This window comes from Cygnus atratus, chromosome 23, assembly GCF_013377495.2.
Source record: "Cygnus atratus isolate AKBS03 ecotype Queensland, Australia chromosome 23, CAtr_DNAZoo_HiC_assembly, whole genome shotgun sequence".
NCBI classification, from domain to species: Eukaryota; Metazoa; Chordata; class Aves; order Anseriformes; family Anatidae; genus Cygnus; species Cygnus atratus.
The window spans coordinates 4,672,234-4,696,919 of NC_066384.1; the positions used below are offsets into that span (position 1 = coordinate 4,672,234).

The window sequence follows — 24,686 nt, forward strand, 5'->3', positions numbered from 1 at the left end:
GGCGGGGCGCGCCGTGACGTCACGGGGGCGGGGCCGGCGGCGCAGGTGGAGGCAGCGCGGAGCGGAGCGGCCCTGGGCCGGTAACGGCGGGGACGGGGGGGGGGCACCGGGAGGGACCGGGGGGTTCCGGAGCCGGGGGGGGGGCGTGGGGTGCTCGGGGGGTGCCCCCCGTAGTGGGGGGGTCCCCGGTGGGGCCGGGCCGGGCGCGGGGTGGGAGCTGCGGGGGGGTCCCGGTGAGCACGGGGGAATCCCGGGGGTACCTGGGGGCAGCCCCACGACCCCCCCCCCAAACTCGGGGTCGCCCCCCGAGGGTCCTTCCCCTGCCCGGCTCCGGCTCCCCAGCGCTCCCCCCCCCGCGCCCTCCCAGCCCCTGCCCGCAGCCGGGTGCCCGGTGCCCCCTCGGTGCCCCGGTCCCCGCCGGGCAGCCCTAAAGCCCCGCCGCCCGGTTTGTCCCCGCGCCGGCCTCTTCGCCTCCCCGCTTCTCCTTCCAGGCCGCGCTGTCGCAACCCGGGGAGCGTGCGGCGGCACCGAGCGTCGCCGCCGGCCCCCGTCCTCTCCCCTCGTCCCGCGTCCCACCGGGCTGCGCGGCCCCGGTGCGGGGCCGGGGCCGTGCCCCGGTGCGGGCTCGCCGGGGCCCGTCGCTATCTTTAGGGCTGTGTTGCAATGGGGGGGGTGTGCCTTGGCTCGCCGCTGCGCCGCAGCCGCCTCCACGCCGCGGGGTTGCCGTACGCCCAGGCTCTCCCCCGGGGCCGAGGGCTCCGAGGCCGGCAGGGCCGGTGTCGGGGCGCCCGGTGCTGCATGGGGACTGGGTGGTGCTGGGCCCAGCTCGGCACGGGGCTGGTGGCAGGAGACCGGTGCCGTGCCCTGCGTCAGGTCACGCTGCGCGAAGGGACGCCTTGCCACAGGGCCGTGACTTGGCACGGGGCACGCTCGTGTCCCCTTGCACCAACGTGAGCAGAGCTGGGGGGAACGGCGGGGGGGGGAAGGGCGGGGGAGGCCGGAGGGGCAGGAGTCCCTGCCAGCCCTCCGCTTTCCTGCGCTGAAGCAAGTTGGGGTCTTGCAAGGTGCTCCCCAAAACCCTCCCTGCCCTCTGCTGTGCCCATCTTGAGGCTTTAGTGGAGGCACAGCTGTGGCTGAGAGCCGGGGCTGGTGCTGCTGCTCTCCTCCGTGTCCTCTTTCTGCTGGGTAACCGGGTTAGTCGTGGGAGTAACTTGCGACCGCGCCAGAGTTTCAGGTGACACGGGGCTGAGGTTCCCTGCGCTGCGTAATCCTGCCTTCACCCTGCGTGTGCCCGCGGGTGTGCAGCTCCGCTGCGCCTGCCCCCCCAGGCAGAGCTTGGGTAAGTTGGGAGCGGGGCCCTTTGCCCCCCTCGGGTGCGCAGCTCCTCTCCGAGTGCCAGACCCTGCTCAGACGCGTTCTTCCCCAGCTCAGCTCAGCGCCGCGGTCCCTTGTGTTCCTCACCCGATGCGGGGCACGTGCTGCTTCTGCGAGTCGTGATGGAAACGGGGAGTTAGCGGCAGCGAGAAGTTCCTCCGCGCATCCAACTCCTTCCCCGTGGCTGGGCTCAAGCTGTTCTGCCTGTGGCACGAGCCTCCCCCGGCTGCGCGCTGTGCCTTCCCTTTCCCTTAAGAGCATCTCCAGGCCTGCTCGAGAGGGTTTGAAACCCTGCCGAGACGGAAAGTGCCTTCTCATCCGCGGCGGGGCCGCTCTGCGACGTGATCGGAGCGGCCGCCGCCTCCCGGTGCGCAGCCTGGCTGCTGCGGGAACTGCCTGCGAGCAGCGGCGCCGCGCCACACGTCCCCGGCCGGCGCTGGTCGCTCGTAGGGCGAGCGGTGTCAGTGGTTCTCTGAGACAGAGGTCGCAGATCAAATACCCAACAGCTTTTTTCTGAGCTTCATCTGTGGCCGTTCCCTGGGAGGAGAGCGGGCTGCTGATGGTCCTTACCCCGCAGGGCAGCATCCCGCGTTCGGTGCGGGGCGGCGTTTTAGCTTTGCTGCACGTTCCCAGCTGGCTATGGGAAGAGGCTGGAAGCTGCGGGTTTGGGGTTAAAAGCAGCTCTTGGCCACGCTGGGTGCCGGGGGCTGGAGGTGTGGGAGCTGTCTGCAGCGTGATTCAGGAGGGGGGATGGACTCACCCACCACCACCTGGAGGCTTCCCGTTCAGCGTGCTGCCCAGAAAGGCTCCGGATCCGCCAGCGGTCCCTTCTGTGCGTTTTGCTTCCTCCAGTGACTTGTGCAGGGCTGAGTCAGGCCTCGCAGGGAGGTGCTGCAGCCTGCTTGCTCAGCTGGGACCGGTGCAGGGGCAGCTGGCCCTGGGGATGTCCCCTTGGTGCAGCCTCATGTGCTGGCTGCAAAGCTAAGGCTCAGCTCGCAGACCCCGCGGTCCCTTATGCCCTGAGCATCGGGGCTGAGCCACCCTGTCCCATCCCATCAGGGTGGGCTCCGTGGGTCTCTGTGCCCCGAGGCTTGCAGGGTCCCTACGAAGCGGCCGGCCCGTCTGCCTGCTTTTCCCCACTAGAGGCTGCTGATGAACAGAACATTTTCTTTCCCTGGCTCTGATGGAGCGGAAGGGGCTTAGTCTGCAGGGCTGAGCGGGTGGCAGCTGCCCGGAGCATCCCGGCTTGGGCTTTCCTGCTGATTCACCCTGGAGATGCGGCCAGGTCCAGGGCACATCTGCTCCCCTACCAGGCCCACAATAGATCTCCGCGCTTCATTAGGTCTCAATTAGGCAAATGCATGGGGTACGATGACATTGCCGGGGGGACGCGGAGCCGCAGCTGATGGGATGTGCGGTGCGGGGACGCCAGCTCCGTCCCTCTGCCTTGGGGGTGCCTCCAGGCTTCTTCCAGCCGGTCGTGGCAGGGCGCTGAATGTGCGATGAGCTGAGCCTTTGGGTCGTTTCCTGCAGGATGTGTGCAGCGATAACCACTCACCCCTCCAGCATATCCCCGCTGGCGGAAAAGCCGAGGGTTAGCTGCGCGTCGGGAGGAACGCGTCGCCCCGGGCACAGCGCGGCGGAGCTGCCGCGTGGCCACAGAGGAGATTCTTCTTCCAGGGCAGCTGGTTGGGACCTCGTGCTTGGGCAGGCTGCTAGGAAAGCAAACCCAGACCCTGGGAAGGTGATTAACTACGTAACAATTACACGTGAAACGGAAGGTGCTGCTGGCTGCGGTGGAAGGTGCCCGAGCAGGGATCCCCGGGGCGGGCGTTGCGCGAGCCCCCGCTGCGGGGTGAGGGCAGCGCGGTGCCAGCTGGCCTCGGCGCCGCTTCCCCGGCAATGGCAAGGCAGCGCTTTACATAATCTGGCACTTGCAAAACAAGCTCAAAGGCCTGGAAAATCCTCCTGCTATTGTTGCTGCTCAGAGTGTGCTAGACTTCCTGGTTTGGTCTGCAGGTCTGATTATTTTCTTTTTTTTTTTTGAGACTGCAATGGGGAGAACTGCCCGTAGTGAAAAGAAAAGGGCGTTTGTGGCGTTTAATCCGCGCCTGCTCCTTAGATGAAACTATTTTTGTTGCTCACAAGAGGTTTTGAGCAGCTGCTCGCAGCTTTATAGGGCTGCAGAGGACGCTTCGTCTATCCAATTAGCATGGTTTGTCTGCTGTCCCCTCCTGATACCCCTGGAGAAAAGCCTGAACCATCGGCCGTGCCTGCGGAGCGCCGGGAGCGGTGCACGCACACGCACCAGCTGGGCCCCCATGCCGAGTCTGGTCGGGCGCAGACGGGGCCAGGTGAAATGGGTTTGCGTTGCCCAAGCCTCACCCTGCTGTCCTCGGAGAGGGAAGGCTCTGAAGCTGTCCCTTGCTGGGGGTTTTGAGGTGGAGAGGTTGGAAGGGAGCTTGGACGGCGACCCAGCCCCGCTCCAGCCCGCGGGCTCGGCGGCGCCTGGCCCCTCAGAAGTGCTTCAGGTTGCAGGGCCTGCCCCTGCTCTTCCATTGGCTCATCCTAAAGCCCTTTGCCAACACAAATAAAGCTTCTGACGTCCTCTGCGCTATTCAATTAAATTAATGAATCCTATTAAAATGTTCTCTGCTCCTGTTTGTAAATGGGTGACTAAGGAACCGGCGTTTCCCTGCAGCTCCTGAGAAAGTCTTGTTTGCTGGCGAGGAATGAGGTTAAGTTCTTGCTGGTCCACTTAGCAAGAGGCAGCTTTTGGCATCCCAGTAAGCAGCAAAACGGAAGGAACCTAGGCCTGACGGCACAAACACATCCCCTGATCAGAGGCAGCCTCTAGCTCCCCTCGTGTAGGTAATTACATCTGGCCACGCTTGACCTGAGCGGGATTTGAGCAGGGGGCGTGAGGCTGGCCGCGTGCTGCGAGTCTCTGGAGTGACCCCGCTGCCACGGCGGTGGGTTGGAGGTGTTGCAGCCTCCTGGGAGATGCAGAGCAGCTCGGAGCTTGCTCACAGCCTGGCGAACCTGGTATCGGTGCTGAGCCCTGCTCGGCATGGCTGGGAGCCGCAGTGGACCGGTGCCCGGAGCATCGTTGCAGCCCTTAGCTGTTAAAGCAGCTGCATCAAAGCGTTTGAAGGCTGCCTCTGCGAGCTGACCCCTGCTTGGTTGCTGCCCCCCAGCTGCAGCGATGGTTTAGCTGCTCGCCAGGCAGCACTGGCCTTTAGGGGCTTGTATTTCTGTACCTGCTCTCTAAAAGTCCTTGGGCATGGGGTAAGCGTTTCTTGGCATTTCAAAACCCAGGAGAGCTCTCCCCCTGCATCAGGAGCTTGTATCAGGGCGAGCGCCCGTCCGGAGTCGCCTCCGTGCATCTGCACGAGCTCAAACACTGAACACGCAAGGAGCAGAGGCAGAAGCCGGCCCAGCCCCGCGCCACGTTGGGCTGGAACGTGACTCGGTGCGGCCGTGTTGGTGCTGTGCTGGAGGCGCGCGTGCCCGCCGTGGGGGTAAGCCGCTCCCGTACGGCGCGGGTCGGCCTCCTCCAATCTGTGGCTGCGAGGCCCCGCTGCGGGCTGGCAGATGGGGTCGGCGCCGCCTGGGGATTTCCTCGGATGCAGAGTGGAGGCTTTTAATAGAAAATGCAGTTGTGTGAGCCGTTGCCTAACCCGAGAGCTGCCCCTGAGAAATACGGCCTGGCGGCTGGGCAAGGAGTCCGCTCCTTCCTGACTTTTCACCTGGTTTTGAAGAAAAATAAAATAGGGTTTGGAGCTGTCGCTGGGAATGGCAGCGGGCTCAGGGGCGGCGTCCCCGCTGGAGGCAGCCTGGCACATGTTACCTGGATCAGGAATGCTGCTCAGCCCCGCGTGCCGGTCCGATCCTCGCCGGCTGTGCAGTGCTGACAGATTCCTTCTAGGAACGGCGGCGGGGCCGGTGTGGGTTTCCCTCGCTGCCTGCTGCCAGCCCGCAGCACCCCGTGTCCCGGCGGCGGGGAAGCCCTCGCGGTCGCATGCGGCTCACGGCGCCCTTTGATCCACCCGAGCTGGCTTTTGGTGGGAAAGTACAAAGAGAGCCAAGCGCAGGATGGGTCCGTGCTCCTTTTTCCTGGTGCCGGTGCTTTTCCCCCACTGCTGCAGCAGGAGGCAGGTGCGGCTCTGCAGCTGTCCGGCTCTGGCAGTTTGCATCTCGCTTCCCCTGCGACTGCCTTCGATTTTCCCAGCTCTCTGGCCCCTGTGCTGCTGAATTTGGGGCTGTTGGCGGAGCTCAGCAGGCCTTGGTGACTGTATCCCAGCGCTGTACCTCCAACCACCTGGCAGTGCTGGGCTGGATGAAGGAGCTCATTTGCACGGGGCTGTTAATTCTCTATGTTTTAATCTCCGTGACCATCTGTGTTCTTGCCTGGGCCGGGGAGACGGGAGCTCTTGGGATTTATTCCAGGAGGCGAACGCGGAGAGGACTGTTTATTCTGTGTCTGTTGAAAACTGCCCCGGGTCAAAGCAGGACAGCCTCATTAGCTCTGGGAACAGTTGTTCCCGCACCTTCAGGCAAGGAAGCCTCAGTGTGTCAGCGTCTGTCCCCAAAACGCATTTACTGAAAATGAGGGTCTTCACGAATGCTTTCCAGTGAGGCTCCGTGATGGTGCCTAGAGGGCTGCGAGGTCCCTCCAGGTCAGGCTGTGTTGATCTGGGGAGAGGCAGCATGCTGAAACGTCTCCTGGCCTTCCTAAAAGCCCAGCCCCGGGCTGCAGCAGCCTCTGGGGTGTGAGCCTGCCCCTCCGGCAGGTGCTGCATCCCTTGCCCCGGTGAGCACCACGGCTGGAGCTCAGCTTTGGGCTTTAGGAGCTCCTGCTGAGACCGAGCTCCTCAGACAGGGGTGCTCGCCCGTAGCTGCGAAACCAGGTACCGGTACCTGTAGGTGGGCTGCAGCAGCCTCTCCAAAGAGACCCGTGCAGGCTGCTGCTGCCAGAAGCGTTTTAGCAAGCAACGCCTGAAGTCTTCCTCCTTTTGGGTTCTCAAGTTGTGGGTTGAGGCTCTGCAGCTGCTTGCAAGAGCCCTGGCCAGGCTCCTGGTGACCGCGGGCCCCGCGTGTGGCACGGGCAGAGGCTGCTGCAGGGCCCGGCTCTGTCGAGGAACACCCGTCCCATGGGGCTGCACGGCCTCTGCTGGGGCTGCCGCCCACACAAGAACCCAGAGGGAACGATCCCTGCCCTGTAATTAAGCTCTTCTGCTCCTGCTCACCGTGCTAATGAGCAGTCTCGCGGATGTGCTCCTTGCAGCCACAGCGCTCTGAGTCCCACGTGTGGCTTGGAAACTGGAGGTGGCTTTCGGAGAGACATCTGCAGGGAGCAAACCCAAATCTCCATCCCATCGGGGCAAATCGTGCGGGCTGGGAACCTTGGATTTAAAAGGCTTTTCCCGGAGTGTACCTTAATGGACTACACCCTTGTGTGCTGTAAATTTCTCTGCCAACGTACACCTTGCCTCTTGCTGCGAGGAAAACCCTTCCTGCTGGTGGGGCTGGGCAAGGTGGAGGTGTTTTCCCAGCCTTCAGTTGAAGGGCCGAGGCTGCCTCTTGACAGGAGAGCTCTTCTTCACCTGCTCGCCAGGCTTTCCACACCAATGGATAATAACTCTTAAAAATAAACCCTTAAAAACAACCAGTGCCCCGGCTCCAAGTCCTCCTGTTCCAGCTGTTGGGGGCTTCAGTCTCGCTGGAGATGACAGCCCAGGGACCTTCAGCATCATGTGGCGGGTGTGACGTCCCATGGACACATCCCAAAGGGCAAGCACGAACTTACGTGTGTCCCTCCGGCATGGCATCATGCTGAGCATCGCATGCATGCCGTGAGCTCTGCTGTGTGCGCCCGTGTCAGTGCACTCGTGTCTGAGCAGCTCCCCGGCCGGGTTGTGCTGGGGCTGAGGACCGAGCCACATTTTGGAGCCCCTCGTGGGCCCTGGCGTGTGCCGCCGGAGCACGCAGCCGGGCTGGCTGTGGCTGAGGGACCCGTTGCTCTCTTGGATCTCTTCATTTAGTTAATGATCCTTTTGTTGAGAGGATTAGGGTTTAGAGGCCTCTGGCAGAGCGTTAATTAAATTAGGTCTGTGGGTGTTTTGTTGAGTTTTTAAAGCCCACTAGAGGGCTCAGCTGAAGCCCTTTGGAATTGGGGCCGGAGGCACGCTGTGTGTCCACCCCCTGCCTGGTGAGGTCTAAAAGAGAAGTTATGCAAGGCTGGAGGAACTGGACGGCCCCAGAGAAGCGGGTCTGCAGCCTCGGCCAGAGCTCTCCCCTTCTCCAGCTCGGTGGTGCCGGGGCCGTGCTGTGCCACCTCCTGGGGCTCCCAGGAGGGTGCTGGACGCAGGACGTCAGCGTCACCGCTCGCTGCATTATCAGCGTTAAGTAACGCCAGGCTACTTTTTTTTTTTTTTTTCCCCTTCCCTGCTTCGTGTTTACATTTCTAAGAAGTGGCCCAACGTGAACGTCCGGTTCCACCTTCTGTTCTGGGAAAAGTCAGACGCTCAAGTTCGCTTACGCGAACGCTGCCGCGGCGCTCGCATCGAGTACAAGTGTGAGCACTTGCTGGGCGGCTGGAGGGATTTTTCTGGCGTGTTTGGGGGTTTTCGTGTTTGGCTGGAACTGCTTATTAACCAGTGTCTCTTCTTCTTTCTCTTCCATACGCTGCCCCATGATGGATTGTGGTGCCTCGCCTGCGTGGTCCGCCCGGCTGCCTCATCTCTGGGTAAGTACCTGCTTCGTTAGAGCAACGAGGGGAAGCAGCTGAAAGGAATCACTTCGGCTTAAATAACGAGCCCACTTGTTCCTTCCATCTTAAACTCTACAAATCACTTGGACTTAAATAATGAACCCACTTGTTCCTTCCGTCTTAAACTCCGGAGTGTTGTTTGTTAACAAAGAACGGGGATTATCGTGTGTGTGTACGCGCATATGTGTTAATGTTTTGGGCACTGAGAAGCGTTTCATATAGCAATTTCCAGGCTCTTTGTAGGATGTAGAAGCCCCCAGCAGCAGTTGTTCTTGCCAGCCTGGCCTGCTGGGCGCTGACCCTGTGCTGGCAGCACGCTAAGCACCAGCAAGCGAGGAAATGGAAGTGAAAATTGTCCTGGTAGTGGAAAGCAGCACTCGCTGTTTCTCCCCAGATTCCTCCTGAGAGCTGTTGATGGTGAATCTGTGCTGTGGTTGTGTAAGAGACTCTCTGAGGGCTGGAGCCCAGCGCTGGGTTGGCTTCCCCTCTGCAAACCTGCAGATGTGCGTGGCTTCGCAGGGTACAGAGAGCAGCCCGAGGCCCTTCTGGCAGGAGAGGAGGGGAAATGCACGTCGAGCTTGGAGCAGTGGGCACTGGTGTTTGCGGCAGGCATTCACGGAGATCTCTCTGCATGGGGGAAAGTCATCTCGGTGGGGTTGATTCCTGTGGCTTTGCAGCAGGGGGTTGGTGCCTACCCCTGCACCTGGCTGCGAGGTGCTGTTAAAACCTAAAATAACAAAATAAGGTGGGTGTGTGTGGAGGAGGAAAGGAAGGAGCCTCTTTGGGTAAAGCTGGTTCTCTGGACGTGGTGAGATTATCTCTGGAGACTTTCGAAGTTTTTAACTGACTTCTTCTTTCAGAAGTGCAAAATATCCTACTGCTAAGCTTTCCCCTTTCCTGTCTGCCTTCCCCCACCCCTGGTTGTATCGCCTCCTCTCCCAGCAATGGAAAGGACTGCGTGTGTGCAGAGCAGCTCTGCTCCAGCCCCGCCGCTCGGTACGCTGCCAGTCACTGGTGAGACTTGAAGGGAAGGCAGGGAAGGTGCTGGGAACAGATTGCTTTATTCTTAACTCAGCATTATTACACCATGCCTCACAGGGGAGGGCAGGAGATGAATCAAATCCAGGTATAAACCTGTTGTTCTTACCCAGAAGTAAGTGAAGCACTATATTTAGAAGCCGAGCGGCTGTCTCCTGTTCTGAATGAGCTGTTCTTTGCTACCAAGCCTCTGAGAGAAGGATAATTAATTAACCAGAGGATCTGCCTTGATCAGAGGTGCCGAGCTCCCATCCAACCCCCGAGCAGTCATTTGAATGCAGAACAGAACTCCCCCGCACAAAAGGCTTACCTGCAGGCTGGCTTCGCGCTGGCCAGGAGCTGGCATCTGGGGCAACATGCAAGGGCTCGCTCGCGCGGCTGTGACTGCACCAGGGCGCCCTGCACCAGGGGACACCGGGGTCTTCCTCCATCGTGGTCAGACCTTCAGGACACGGTCAGCACAGTGTGACAGCTTGCCAGTACCTCGCAGCTGTGTTTTTTTCTCGGGACTGCCTGGTTTACCTACTTACCTGCAGCAGGACATGGTGAATGCAGCACCGTGCGTGCATCTCGTCTGCCCTGCGTAAGAAGTGCAGCAGGGACCGTGTGGGACAGTACTGCTACTGCAGAGTTGTTTGAGAAGGCAAAGCTTTGAAAAATACAGTGTCCTTGATGGTTGGTGTGGGGTGAAGCTGATTCTGGTCCTGTTCTGGTGTAGATCTCTGTGTGTGAGTGGTGAAAGACCTTGTCTCTGGTCAGGGGTGAATTTCTTCCCTGGGGACAGCTGGTAACCTGAACAGCCCCTGCTTTGCTCTCCCCGGAGTAGTCTCACGGTGAGTTTTGTCTGTATGAGCAGTCTGTTGCTCACCATGTACTGCACAGAGGGCAGAGGCTTTCAGCGTCCCTGCTGCTTATAAGCTTTTGGGGTTTTGACCCTGATAGTGGATGAAATCTGCTGCTTGGTGAGTACTTGGTGTTAATCTTGGTCAGCAAACAAGAAGGCCAAGTGGTACTTTGTTAGAGATGGCAAAGATAAAGGTTGTGTGGTCCAGTTTCACTGGATCAGGGATAGCCCTGACCTTCACCCAGCAGAGGAATCAGCCGGCTCAGGTTGCCTTTCCATCTTTAAGCCTGGCTTACCTCTGAGGTAAAGGTAAAATGCATGGGAGCTGTAGTGAGGGAATCTTCTCTCCTGGCCTGATAGGAGCGTTGGGCATTGGTCCTAAAAGTAACACACCAGCAGCCTCCGTGAAGCTTCTTCCGTGCTGCGAGAAGCTGGAGGGCAGAAACCATGAGAAAAATGCTGAGGATGCAAGTGCAAGGGGAGCCTGCGATGTCTGAGGCTGTGTGCTTGACCTTCAAGCTAAGATTCACATACGTTGCCATCATTTGAAGCCTGTCAGGAAATCTTAAGTGAGGTCAGGGAAGATGCAAGCTGTCTGGGGGAAAAAAAAAAACGTTCAGAGCTGTTTGTTGTAAAGGAGGTGATAAGCACAGTGTGGCTGCTAACTGCCTGCTGCTGGGCTGTGTCCTCCTGTACGTTGGCACTGGTGATACTGGGAGCTGTATGTTGGGATCTCAATGTTTATCTGTTTAGGAAATTATTTGTCTCTTGCTTAATTACGACATGGAGCTGCTGAACAGCTGTTGTGTTCAACAAACTTGGGCTTTTCCGTAATTCTTAATTTCCAATGTAGCTCGAAGAGGAAGTAAGGTCTGCTGCTTTTCTGCCTTTCAGTGACATTTTCTACTTTGAATCTCTCTAGGAAACGTGGTAGCAGGGTATCCCTCTCCTTGTCCCCCTCTGTCAGAAGAGACTGTCAGAATCCAAAGCGGTGTCAGGTTCTGGGGCTGGCTTAGCTCAGTGGTTTTACTTCGTCGCTTTGTAAGGCAGTGAAATCGTTCTCATTGTGGTGTTCAAAATATCGGTGCTGCCTTCTGAATTACCATCTAATTAAATGAAAGCGAAAACTCAAGGCAAGTGGGCTTTCTGTATGCCTTGTTGCATAAGAAAAGCTGTTTTCGTTGACCTAAAAATCAACATTGAAAACCAGCCGAGACAGAGATGCTTTCCCCCGCTCTGTGGGCAGTGCGTAGCAGTTGCCACTGTTCTTGGAGAGCCATTCATGTGGTGGCAGCTGCGAGCCCTCTTCAAAACAGTTACTCCTTTGAGACTTGCTTCCCTTGTACTTGATGGTTGCAGGAACCCTGCTGTGGAGACAAATAATTAGAAATAAAAGATGGCAGCTTAATGATTATGAGCTCCTTTCTGATGCAGTCCGTGGTGGAGGCAGAACGCAGGGGCGAGGTCTGGCTCCTGTGCATCCCCGAGCTGCTGCTGCATCTCGCCCAGAAGATTTACTGCGTGCCCCGCGTTGACCTGCAGCTGTGCCTCTGTGGACCTGCAGAACGCGCCGAGCTAACGGAGCTGTATTATTTATTTCAGTAACGAACCTTTTTCACAGAGGACGACTCTCAGCAATTAGCCGCGGCAATGGCAGCAGTCCGAATGAAGCACGGTTCCTGCCCCTTCCTCCGAGTCTCTCCATACGTACCCACAGCTTTCCTCGACTTCCAGTTTCCCCTTTCCCCCTGCCCCCAGTACTTGGGTTCTGCCCACAAATCTGAACAGCTTGGGGTTGTCTTTATAAAGCAAACGCGGAAATACACGACCTTAAATGAAGTCTCAAAACACCTTATTTTGTAAAGCTCCAGAAAAACTGGCAGCAGCACGACGCTCTCCTCTGGGATTTTGTCTTATTGATATTAATCTTTTTGAAGCTGGTATCCATGACTGCCAGTTTCAAAGGTTAATATACTGCGTTTCAACCAAGCCGAGAAGTCTTTTTTATTTGTGATATGGAAATGTGCACCAATTAATCACTGCGCACCTGCAGAAATGCCTCTCTCAGCAGACGCTGGCTGTGCTGTATTAGGTCGTGGGATCATCTGTGGAAAGGACTCGGGGTGACAAATCTGATCCAGTTAGTAGCTTAAGACAAACCCTGCGAGGTCCAAGGAGATAGCAGGTAAGGGAAGCAGCGCTGGACAAGACGGTGCAGAGCTTTAGCTCGTATTTGTGAGCGGGGAGGCAGCCTGTGCTCTGTTCAGAAGCTGTGTTTGCTCTCCATGGCAAAGTTCTTTAGTTAAATAAATGTTGGGTCTTGCCAGATATCCCTCGCTGTCTGCAGGTCCAGCCCCATCATGAACTGCTGTCAGGTGTCTAGAGCTGGGTTCGCACTAGGAAAAATTCATTGCGGGAATCTGCAACCTGGCCTCCTGATTACAAGGGATGTGTAGTGCAGATGAGGGCTCTAACTTACTGCTAAATAGACGCCGCTCTTACATAAACGCTGATCTAGAAACATCGCTCCCCTCCGCCAGCTGAACCAAAGAGCCTGGAGTATCTGGGAGCCGAGCGATGCTCTGCCCAGGTTGGGAGAGCAGCAGCACGGAGTCAAATCCACGCTTCAGCAACCTTTTGTGAAAGCTTCACCTACCCTGGTGCCTTCCCGGTGTTATTTAACCAGAGCAGAGCCTCTCCTTGCTGCAGTCTGACTTCTCATCCGTGCGAGGAGTGCATCAGCCGCTGACGTCCTTTGTTTGTGGTGTGGCTCTTCTGTCTCCCTGCCTGAGCTCTGGTCCCTAGGTGGCACTAACTGTTATTTTTGGGTTTATTTCAACAAAGGCTGCATAGCTGAGCTTGTCCCCTGCTGAAGCGACAGCTGCGGCTCCGGCCGAGCTGGCTCTTGGTGTTTGGTGGAGGAGGCTGGCGCAGGGGCTTGAACGTCCTCCTGCTGCCGAAACACCGGGGTTTCCAGCAGCATCTCCTGGAATTTATATGGGGCATCGAGCACTGCCTCTGAGCACACTCTATTTTTGGTTGTCTTCTTTCCACTAAGACTGTTGGGCAATGAAAAATTAGTGAATGCTTGAAATGCCGTTGTCTCTCTTGCGCTGGCTCTTTCCACGGGTCAGTTTGTTTCTCAGGCTGTTTCTGGAGTTCACGCTCATGCCACACCAATTCTGCCTTTTCCCGAGCCTGTGCTAGCTGTATTCACAGCATTGCTTGTAATCCATTCCCCAGGGGTTTTAAGCACTTTCTAGATACTCTAAGTGCAGCCTCTTGTATGTTTAACACTTCCTACCCAAACTTAAGGGGAAAAATATTTCTCTCTCAACACAGAAACATTTGTCGTATGAAAACTTGATCCTGCGATCTCCAGCTGACCTCCTCTAATCTTTATGCGGTGCATCTTGGCAGAACCGTGCTTTACACGCTGCCTGTGAGCCCTGGAACAAAGCTGACTTTCCAGGGAGCTGTTCCCTGTCCTGGCACGCAGCCTGGGGAGAGAGAGCTGCTGCTCCTCTTCTTCTGCTTTATTCCTTCTCCTTCTTGACGCTAGGCTGCTGCATAGCAAGACACCGACTCAAATGAGCATCAGCTTCACGCAAATCAATGAAGCCCATGATGGGAGCTTAAATGAACCAGATTCTGGGTGGGATAGGAGTTCCTGGGTGTACTGGCTTTGCTGTCTGCCGTTCCCCTCTGCCCTCCCCATCTCCCCAGAGGGCACCCGTGTAACCCAGCCCGGTTCCAAGAAGACACAGCGGCTCGGCAACTGGCTTCTCGTCCCCACAAGAAAGAACATGTGCTTTTTGTTTTGCAACAACAGCCTTTAAATGGCACAACTCCTGTAACTGAGAGGGGGAAAAAAAGGGGAAAACTCTCCGGTAGGGGACCACACAGAAAAGGCTACGGAGAAGCAGCCTGGATTTAGCAAAACTCTCGGGACTGACTGCTGTAACATTACGTGGGATCACAATACCAGACACTTAGTCTGTTTAACTACGGAGGGTGCTGTTTGTCCCTTTAATAGCTTGCTCAACAATGAATTGACTGTTGGTTTCGGAGAGGGAGAGTGCCGTGGCAGGCTGGGCGCGATTTAATCTCGGCGGAAATACCTGATACGGAGCGGGGTGCGCGTGGATGCGCCGGGCTGCCTTCGCTGCGCACACGCGTTGCAGCGGTTTTTGTTTCTTTGGGAGCGTTTCTCGAGTTTGAAATTCAGTCTGTCGGAGGCAAATTGCTACAAGGCTTTTTCTGGCGCTGAATCCTGCTGTGCCTACCGCTTTGCATGCTCAAATCGAGAGGTGAGCACTTGAGAAAGTCAGCGCTAGCTGAAGCGCCCCTTCCTTCTGGGTGAATTATTTACCTGAGCTATCTTTGGTCCCGATCACTGTTTTACAGGAAAACAAAGCTCGTGAAGTTGAAGGCAGATTTCCTTTATACCTCATTCTTGCTGTCTGCTATCGGCCAGATCTGCACTGCTGATGGTGACAGCAAATCTCAGAAGAGGAGCCAAGGGCAGAGGGCCAGTGCTGGCAAAACCGAGCCACCTGCTCTCCTCCCACCTTGTTTGCTCTCGTGAAATGGCTGCTGCTGCCTTTGAGACGCTCTCTTGCTAGCAAAGTGTGTGAACGTAGCACGTAAACTGACCGAGCCTATTGTGTGTGTACGCACGGACATACAATGTGCACACCACCAGCTCGCTTAGAGCAGTGGTGGATAAATCATTCCCTTGGCCAGCTTAATTTCTTTGTTTTCCTAGGGCTTGGAGTAATCCCGAATGTTTCTCTTCACCCTAAATTCTGCTTGCTTTGGGGGAGGGAAAACCAATACCAGAGTGATGCACGGTTCCTTTGTTCAGACTGGGAATTCCTCATTTAAAGAAGCTCCTCGGGGTAAGGAGAGCTCCGTGCAGTTTATTATTGGTGTCAGTAATGGTTTTAACACAGTGTTCACCGTCACTGGCATAAATTGGGAGCCCTGTTTTATAACTGTGCATTAATGCACAAATCCTACCAGCAGTGCACCCTGCAGGGGCCCTACAGAGTATCGGATCACCTTACAAAGGATTTTTTTTTTATGAAGAACTTAGCTCAGCTGGTGTTAATCTGGTGTCTAGATGCTGCTAAGATGCTAGAGTGCAGATTTAGGAGCCGCTTGCTAGCTGCATGCCCATTAAACAGCCGGAGGGCAGGGTCCCCTGCCTCCTTCTCTGTTGTGACCCTCTGGATTTGCAGTGACCAAGTCCATGAGGATCAGAGCACTCGCAAAACGGCCTTTCAGCTTTCAAGGAATGGCTTCTGCCTTAGAGACTACAAATGCATGCCTAAAATGAATATAATTCCTCTCCTGATTCCTATATGCAGCAGCTGAATACCAAGAAATCCTGACTTATTAAAATAATTCTTGGTCTCTAAGTGACTCTTACAAAGTGACCTAAACCAGCTGCAACTGGGAGAGTTCTTTAAATATTTGCAATCCTGGCTTGGCACAGGGCAAACTGTTCTTATAGGGAAGAATTTAAGAAATTTCCATTACTTCCTATGGGATTTCAGAGGTCAGTTTGGGGCTGTGTAGGAAGGAAGAGGCTAGAAGCTAACCCAGAAATTTACAGCACAAGTGTGTTGTTGATGGTGGTATTTCCATATGCAGAAGAGGTTGTGTGTGTGGTTTTATATTTTTTTTTATTTTTTTTTCTGCTCCCAGTGAAAGAACTGCTATGACCTAGGTTCAAATCCCCCTGCCCCAGAAGAAAATTTTGAAGGCACTCTCTTGTCATGGACCGAGTGCTGCTTTTCATGTTTGTGGACTGTACTGCTGTTGAGTTTCTTCTGCCAACGAAGCTCTTGGCCATTAGTTTGGGGTCTGCATGGGTAACAGCATCCTTTGCCCTTTGCCTCTGGACTCGGGCTGGCAGGCAGAGTTGGGGGCATCTGGTGGCCTGAGCACGGCAGGTGATGTGCCGCGTGGTGCTAAGTCACTGCTTGAATGGGAAGATTTTGGTGCTCTGATCTCTTTGCCACATAATTTGCAATCTGCTGTCGGTCAGCGTGTGTGCATTATGACAGAGCGGTGTGGATTTGTTTGCTTGTTTTTCTTAATTGCGAGAAGCTGTTGCCAACCCCTGGCACCCCAAAATTACAGCTTCTTTGCTTGGCGGTTTTCTCCTTAAAGCCCTTTGGCCTCAAGTTGTGCCAGGGGAGGTTCAGGTTGGAAATGAGGAGACATTTCTCCTCAGAAAGAGCGGTCGGGCGTTGGGACGGGTTGCCCAGGGAGGTGGTGGCGTCACCGTCCCTGGGGGTGTTCAAGGAGAGGTTGGACGTGGTGCTTGGGGACATGGGTTAGTGGGTGATGGTGGTGGTAGGGGGATGTTGGAGGGCTTTTCCAGCCTTAATAACTCTGTGATTCTGTGAACAGAACCTGCTCAGGAGAGGAGGCCTCGGTGCCGGCAGGTTAAGGGAGGAGCGGGCAGCCCTGGTGTCACAAACACTGCCTTTAATTTGTGCGCAGATGAATCAGGTCCCCTCTCCAGGCTGATGATCCCGTTTTGTGTTTTTTTTTTTTCACATTCCCCATTTTTTTACACATTCCCCGTTTTTTCTGTGCGGTGTGGCTGTGGGGTATCTCCCTTCAGCGCCGTGCCTCAACTTTCTCTGTGACACAACGAGACGCGATCAAAATGTAGGTCACTGAGGAGAGCGGGGCCCGCTCCCGCCGAGGAATTAGGAGGAGACGCCGCCTCCTCCTGCCCCTCGCTGCCCGTTTTGTGCCGTTTCCAGTCAGCTCCAAACGGAAAATCGCGCCCCCCCCCGCCGTGTGTGCGCCCCCTGCCCGCTCCTCGCTGGGCTCAGCGCCGGTCCCGCCGCCGTGCGGCCGCTCCGGGGCGTTCGTTGGGGCCGGGCTGAGGCGGGAGCGGCCCCCGGGTCCCCGCTCCCTCAGCGCGGCGGGGCCCGGCCTGAGGGGAGAGCGCGCGGGCGGTGGAGGGGGGGGGGGGGGGGGGGAGAGGGGGCGCTCCTGCTCCCCCCGCCCTCCCCGCCAGCCGCCCTTTCCCTTCCACCAATCGCAGGGCGCCGCTGGCGTCCCGCCCCCTGGGCTCCGCCAATGGGAACTTACTACAGTGTTGTGGGTGGGGGCGGGGCCGGGGGCAGAGCCACAGGGCGGGCGGGCGGGCGAGCGGCTCCCGGCGGGGCTCGGCTGCGTTCGGCTCGGTTCGGCAGGGCTCGGTTCGGCGGGGCTCGGCTCGGTTCGGAAGGACTCGGCTCGGTTCGGCGGGGCTCGGGGCGGCCCCGAGGCGCTGCGCGAGAAGCGGCGGGGGCGGCCGCGCGGGCGCGCGCGCTGCCGGCGGGCGGGTAAGTCAGTGCGCGCGGGAGCGCGCGCGCGGCGTATCCCGGGTGGCGCGCGCGGGTTTTGCGCGGCGGGCGCGCGCGCGGGCTGCCTGCCGCAACGCCGGCCTGCACGTGCGGGGGCGCGCGCGCGCGCGTTCACGTCGCAAAGGTCCCCCGCGTGTGCGCGGGGTTTGGTGCGCGCGTGCACCGAGCGCGCGTCTGTCGTGCACGGGGCGCTTGCACGGCGCGCGCGTACCTTTTCCGCGGGGGCGCGCGTGTCATGGAGGGGGGCGAGGGGCTGGGGGGGGTTATTGGGGTCGGGGGGTGTTTTTGGGGCCGGGGGGTGTCCGTGGGATCGGGGGTAATAGGGGGTGTTCCTAGGGCTGGGGACATTATTGGGGTCAGGGGCGTTATTAGGGCCAGGGGGTGCCAGGGTATGTTATTAGGGCCAGGGGTATTATTGGGGTCGGGGAGTACCAGGGGGTGTCATTGGGGTCAGGGGTGTCATTGGGGCTGGAGGTGTCGCTGGGGCCGGGGTCCCAGCCCATGGGCAAGCCGCGCTCCCCTGCCCACCCCATTTCCCACCCCATTTCCCACCCCAAGGTCCCTGGGTCGCGTCCTCCAGCACCGCCCGGCTTCGGTGGCAGCGCCTGGAGAGGCTGGGGGCCGGGCGAACCCCCCGGGAGGAGCGTGCCCCCCTCGGGACGAGCGTGCCCCCCCCCCCCCCCCCGGGCACCCGCTGTCTGCTTCGGGGTTTTCATGGGAAGGGGCAGGCGGCCGCCCCCCGCCCTGGGAGCACCGCGGTGTCCCTGTGAGTTGGATACCGGGGAGGGACGGTGTCGGGGTCTGTCCCAGTCCTGGTTTGTTTATTAGGTTATTCCCTGGGGTATTGGTAAAAACACAGGGCAGCAAAAAAAAGAAACCTATTTGTGAACAGCAGCGCGAAGCTGGCTTTTATATTCCCTTGCTTTTTAGTATTTAGGGTTTTAAGGGTTTCCTAACTGAACAGGTTTTGTTCGTAAGTTATGGGGGATACGTGGGGACGCCGTCCCGTGGAGGCTCCTCCCGATCGCTCGCCTCTCATTTCACAGCTCCACTGAAAGAAATAGTGTAAAAAGGTAAAAAGGCTCGCTGCCGTCCTGTAAGGGCTGGCACCGCGGGGCCGAGACCCCTGCGGTGCCGTAACGGGGTCGGGAATTCATTGAAGGTTTTCCTGCGATGTTTTAGGGTGGTGGCTACCGGGGCTGTTCTCCTTGCTGGGCACCCTGTGCACATGACGTTTCTTTTATTTTAACACCCGATGCGGATGGTGCCGACCTGTGGTGCCTTCAGGTGTGTTTCCGTGATGGTTTTGGGGCGTTTGGTGGGATTTGAGCGGCGGCTGACACAGAAACCTTCCGTAATAGGGCTGGGATCCTCCTGGGCAAACCTGACCCGCTCCCGAAGGCGGCACCAGGACGAGTGTACGGATCCTTACCGTTAAACCTAGTCCGTGAAACACAGCTCTGAGCTTTGTTCCCTAACGAAAATACCCTGATTGCTTCACGCGTGAGGCCGGGGAAGAAGAACAGGAGGGACCTGTGCTTAAATCCCCCCCGGCAGCGCGAAGCCCATCCCTGCTGGGGGCGGCGGGCGGCAGCCCCCTGCCCGGCACCGCTGCTTGGGCGAGGGGAAGGAGCCCTCGCAGCCCCTTCCTCCTCCGGCACAGAAAAGCTTCGGACAATTCTGCTCCGAACCGACAGCTTACGTCTCCAGGAGGGCGCCTGCCAGCCGCCCTCGTGCGCGGATGCGGCGTTTCGAGTCGCTTTTCGGAAAGCGGCGCAAAAAAATCCGTCCTGCCGCTCCGTTTGCTGCTCGTGGAGCGGATGTTTAAATGCTGGGAGGTAGGGTGGGAGGCACTTCGCTTCCCTTTAAAGCCTTTACAAATCCATTCAGCAGCCGTCGAAGCAGCGCCGTGCCGTGAGGGGCTGGTGGGTTTCGAGCCGTGGGATGCTCGGCGGCTCCGCGATGCCGGATTCGGGCGCTGGGGCTGCCCTAACGCTGGGTGTAGGGGCGTGGTGCTGATGGACGGTGCTGGCCCCGTGCTGGGGCTTCTGCCAGGGGCTGCTTAGCGTCCCCGGGGAGCCTTGGGTGGCTGGAGTTGCAGGAATTTGGTAATGTGGCATCTATTTGATGGGAGCCTCTTGGTTTTGGGCGCTGGGTGCGTGCCGTGGAGCAGGTGGGGCTGTAGTGAGGGGTCTGCAGGCGTCCTGTTATAAATTGTTCTGGTTATAAATCCCGTTTTGTGCTTTTAAGCTCAGCTTCAGGGTTACCAGCTTCTTCCTAGCCATGTTTCATCCCGATGCCACCTCCCCAGCATTAAGACATGCCGCCTGCGCGGATCCAGGCTCGGATTTTGTTTTTGTCTCTTGCATCCCCCTGGGGAAGCCGTCAGCCGCGCTTTGTATCCCGAGTGGATCGCCGGCGGGGCTCGGCGATGTCTCGCAGCAGTCGTTCTGCTTCCTCAGGGCTCAGCTTTGGCCATGATCCCGTGTGGACGGACCAGGGGCCGTACGGAGCGAGTCCGCCTCAGGCCCCTCACCTCTTGGCCGTCCCAACCAGCGCCGCGGTTCCTTAAGTTGCAGAAATCGGAGGCTGTGGCCCGGCGGGGATTTACCCTCGTCCATCGGGTGGATTAGGTGGGAAGGTCCGCGGCTCGCAGTTAATCCAGATTAACATCCCTGGTCTCTTTACGCTCGGTCGGTTGTTTACGCTCGCTGCGTGTTCGTAGGAATCGTTGCTTGTGTAACGCCACCGACGTTACGCATTAAAACCAAATACTCCTAATTCTGCGTGGATGCACTAAATCCCACTCTTTTTTGCTTTTTTTTTTTTTAAATGAAGCAGTTTCATGGTGTGGAGAATTGTTTGGGCATTGGGTGCGTGGCGCAGGCGACGATTCTCATCCGGATCCTGGTGCAGATCCCCGTGTAAACGCGCTCGAGGTGTGCTCGGAGCAGGCACGCGTAGCAGTGCTTCACGCGTCCCGTTGTGCGCAGCACCCGGACTCGGGAGCTTCTGGAGGGCACTGGGCACCCTGCGCCCCTGGGAGGTGCAGGGTGAGTCCCAGCCAGCCACGCTGCAAGCCGGCCCCGAATTACAGCCGCAGCCAAACGCACGGAGCCCCGCAGCTCGGGGCACGGTTTGAGCGCAGCGGGTTTGGGCTAGTTGGCTGTTTCTGTGAAAAACACAATTCCCGTGAACTCGTGGGTCACCGGTTGTAGGCTGATTATTTCCCCCCGCTTCCCCGCCCCACGTAACGCGTGTGCGTGAGAGAGATAATTAAAAGCTTTTCGTTAAATAAATGGCTAAGCTGCTCACGCGGCTTTGCGGCGGAATCGCGGAGTCGGAGACCCCCGGAGGCAGACGACGGGATGGGGCTGGTCCACGCGGGTGGGTTTTACCCACGGGGCTGCCACCAGTGGGGACAAGCCTGGCTCATTTCGTGCGGCGCCCCAAGCTTTATTTATTTCCCACTGTCCCAGCTGGGCTCCAAAACCAGGGCTGATAATTCCTGCCCGGGTTCTTCTGCGATGCCGGCGCGCACGTGCATCAAAACCAAGCGTCGATATTTGCAGTTTGCTCGTGAGACGGTGCTGTGGGCTGGGGGTCTTTAGGGAGAGGTCACAGCACAAATGTTGAAGGCCGTGGTTCGGTTTTATCCCTTTAACGTGATGGAACATTTTATATTCGTGCCCCGGTTTTCTGCTTCTTTTCCCTCAGAAAATGGGAAGCGTGCGGGCAGCGACCGCTCCTGGCAGCCCCGTTTGTCGCTGGCAGGGCTCGTGGAAGGGTAACATCAAATGGTCAGCTCCACATTCAGCAGCCTGAGCTAGGAAATGTTTTAAACACCGGGCTGTGCAGGCGCGTGGCTGTCTAGTCCTGCTCGCGATGCTGGGCACGGAGCTCGTCGGAGAGGGGCTCGGGGTGGGTGAATTTGGGGCAATAAACCCCATATTCACACCCTAAAGGTGCCTCAACGCTGGCAGAAGGCAGAGGACGCGGTCCCAAGCTTCTCGTAGGAGGCAGGACTAGCGTCGCTTGCAAGGAAACGGCATTTTGGGGGTGCTCAGGAGCAAGGGTAGGATTTGAGCGGTGCTGGAGCAGAGTTGGGGGCACCGTCCCCCTTCCCTGCCCTGCTGCTGCTTTTAGCTCCGGCTGCTGACTTGAAAACAAGCCTGTGAAGCCAGAAACCAGGAAGGAGACAGGGAATAAACATGTGGAAGGCAACAGCAGAAGGCCCAAGTTATGCTACAGCTGCTGAAATAACTCCTCTTGGGTGCAAACGAGGAGCTTTTGGGGTTTGAGGAGGCGCCCGGCTGCAGGGAAAGCGACTATTTTCAGCAAGACTTTGGATATGTGGCTCCTAAGGAGGGTTTAAGGGCTTCCATGCTTTCCTGGGGAGGAGGAACAGCCAGGAGGAGAAGATAATTTGGGAGGAAAAAATATAGATTAAATATTTGTTGCTTTTCCCTGGGTTTCCCAGTGTGCTCGGACGTGATGGAAAGGGCTCCTGCAGGTGCTCGGGGTGCTGAGCCGATCCCGCAGACCGGCTGCCTTCAGCCCTCGGGGGGTTCTGAAAAATAATTCAATGGGAGGCGCTGGAGGGGGTGAAGCCAGGAGGAGTCCTGGGAGCGACTGCACAGAAAGGGGCCGGGGGCTGGAGCTCCCTGGTCGCCTTCCTGGCGTGCGTGCCGCGTTGGAGGAAAAAGCTCCTCTGGAGCCAGGTTGTTGTGGAGCTTTTTGTTTTGTCTTGCGTGCGGCTGCTTCCCTCCTGGCCACCGAGATGCTCGCTGCAAGAAACGCTTCCTTTGTTTATTTACGTGCAGCGCTGTCGGCTTTGAGCTCCCGCCTGTCTGCGTCCTGCCCTTCCCCTTCCCTTTTCCTTCCCTTCCCCTTCCCCAGGAATTGGCTGAAATCCCCTCGTCAGCCACAGGGATGGGGGCTGCCGGGCGCTTTGCTCTCCTGCTCATCCAAGGACCGACGTTTCTCCCCACCTGCGTGCTGGACCAAGCTTTTTTTGTCTCATTTAGCACCTCAGGTAGGACGGTTCGGGCTCGGTGCCTGTCCCTTTCTGCCAGCCCCAGGGCAGCGATGCAGGGCCGGGTACAGCTTGGCTCCTGAGCTCCACGTGGCTGGGCAGGTGGGCACCAGCTTCGTCTGCTGCTGCTCCATAACTTATCTGAAAACGGTGATTGACTTCACCTGACCCGCTGATGACAAGTGGTGATCCTCCTCCTGTAACGCCGTGGGTTGTTAAACAGGAGGCAAGGCTCTGGCAAGGCGAGGAGGCTTGTGGTTAAAGTGAAATTTAGTATTTTGCTTTTTTCGCAGCTTGATGCCTCCTCTAAGGCTGCTGCTGGGAGCGGTTGTGAGTTGTTTTTTGGCGACGTCTCATCACCCACGGCTGTTACCTGCAAAAACCCCACGGCCCCGATTCTGCCGCGCGTTGTAACCCTTCTAACCAGGGCTTTGTCTTGGGCATGGCGCGCAGGATCGCAAGGCAACAAGGAGCTGCGCCCCTTTGATGCATTACCCATGAAATCAGCTAAAAACCGCGGATAGATCGGCGCTTTGGAAGCGGTTTAGCCTTCTGAAACTTGTGACTCTAGCAAAAAAAACAAGTGGCGGTTGGTTAGTTAGAGTGAAACCGAAGGCTGATCACTCGTAGCTTGTGCAGCACTTCGACTTTACCACTAGAAAAACATCTGGGGGTAGGCGGGGAGCCCTTCCTGCACTAAAACCACCTGTCAATAGACTCCGTGAGTACCCTGCTGGGGTGGAGAGGACGCAGAGCGACGTTGCAGCCGTGCATCCTCCTGGTGCGGGGCCTGGGAGCTCTTTTAGTGCTGCGTTGGGAAATAGGGCTTGGAAGTTGTTGCTCTCTTTAAGCAAAATCTGTCTCTGCTGCTCCAAGCAGTGAATTATATATAATTTTTTAATGCAAATGGGAAACAACTCTGACTCGGAGCGGTGCAGACATTCGACTTCTAAGTGGCTACTTTGTCGTGCACGCGACGAGCCCGCGTGGCACCTTGTGTGGTCCCTTACGGCTTTGCATCGTGTATGCAGGCTGCCTTCCTGCGAGGAGAGGGGGACGGGGCGCTGCGAGGTAGCGGGCAGACTCCTGATATTAAACATATTCTGGGTTAGAAAGGCACCTTGTGCTGTCCTGAGTACTCAGCTGAAGCATCCCAAATGTGTTCCCAAATGTCTTTGATCTGGGCGCGTACCTGGCCATCTCCTGCTACCACCACGTTCCCTGCTGGTGGTCGGGGGGGTCCCCAGGTCCTGGTGCCACCCGGACCCGCAGGGGGATGCGTTTCTTTCTCAAGGAGCCGGTCTCTGAGGCGGGTGGGACGAGGGCCGGCAGCAGGAACGAAGCGCGGAGAGGAGCCCTTTACGTTCCCCATCTTTTTCCCCTTTCCTAGAAGGCTGGCGCTGCCCTGGCCTGGTGTCGTTGGGAGTGAATTTAGCACTGAAAGTGCAAAAAAGCACCACGCAAAGTGAAACAGACGTTTTGCAGGATAATCAACAAAAAAATGAGAAGGTGGCTGTGGCGGTGGCTTGCAGCTGTTTGGCACGGGTGGCGCTGCCTCGGCGCTGTGCGATGGGTGGCTGCCCGTGGAGCTGCAGGAAAAGAGAGCAAAGTTTATGAAATCTTGGCGTCTGCCTTGAAAACGTTTTGTTTTCTCGAGATCCTGCCGAAGAATGTCTTATGCATGGGTGGGTGTTAAGTCTGAGTAAGGCGAGTTGCAAAATCTCTCCTTGCGCTGGTGACGCCGACGTGAGCCGCGCGGTCCCCGCGCTCCTTCCCAAGCCCGCTCCGGCTCCGAGCACCTCGGCTGCTGCAGGTCCATGCCGGCAGCTTGGGCTCAGTCCTGGCTGGCCAGGAGGGCTCCGTGCTCGCCTGGTGGCCCGCAAGCCCCTTGGATTTGTCCTGATGTGGGCTCGTTTGAAGCGGTGCCACCGACCGCGTGCAGCGAGTGCTCTCTGTAATTACCGCGGGCTCTTGAGCGCCGAGTAATTGGGAGCAGTAATTGGATGGTAGCTTAAGAGCAGGGGGTTAAATGAAACAAACAGGCTTGGAAGGGGAATGCCAGCAGGTGAAATGGCCAGGAAATGGTAAAAAATGGTGAATCCTGTCCTGCTGCTGCTGCCCGCAGCCTGGCACTCGCCGTGCGCTCCGACAGCGAGCGCAGCGATGCCACGACGTGCAGCCCCACGGCCTGGCTCTGCCACCCCTGCAGGACAGCACCGGGGAGGAGCCTTTAGGAATCCCCTTCGC

General features: G+C 57.8%; 1 protein-coding gene across 24 annotated transcripts in view; it reads left to right on the plus strand.

Annotated features, from left to right (window-relative positions):
- The window catches only part of EPB41 (erythrocyte membrane protein band 4.1), an 85,696-nt gene continuing 61,010 nt past the window's right edge, over positions 1-24,686 (plus strand). For 17 of the 24 annotated variants that reach the window (XR_004781516.2, XM_050715135.1, XM_050715137.1 and 14 more), the window contains exon 1: positions 7-80. The gene's annotated coding sequence lies outside the window, so the exon portion shown is untranslated. Of the gene's footprint in view, positions 81-17,186; positions 17,384-24,686 lie in introns of those variants that run through there. The other 7 variants (XM_050715124.1, XM_050715134.1, XM_050715139.1 and 4 more) reach the window with 6 other exon arrangements.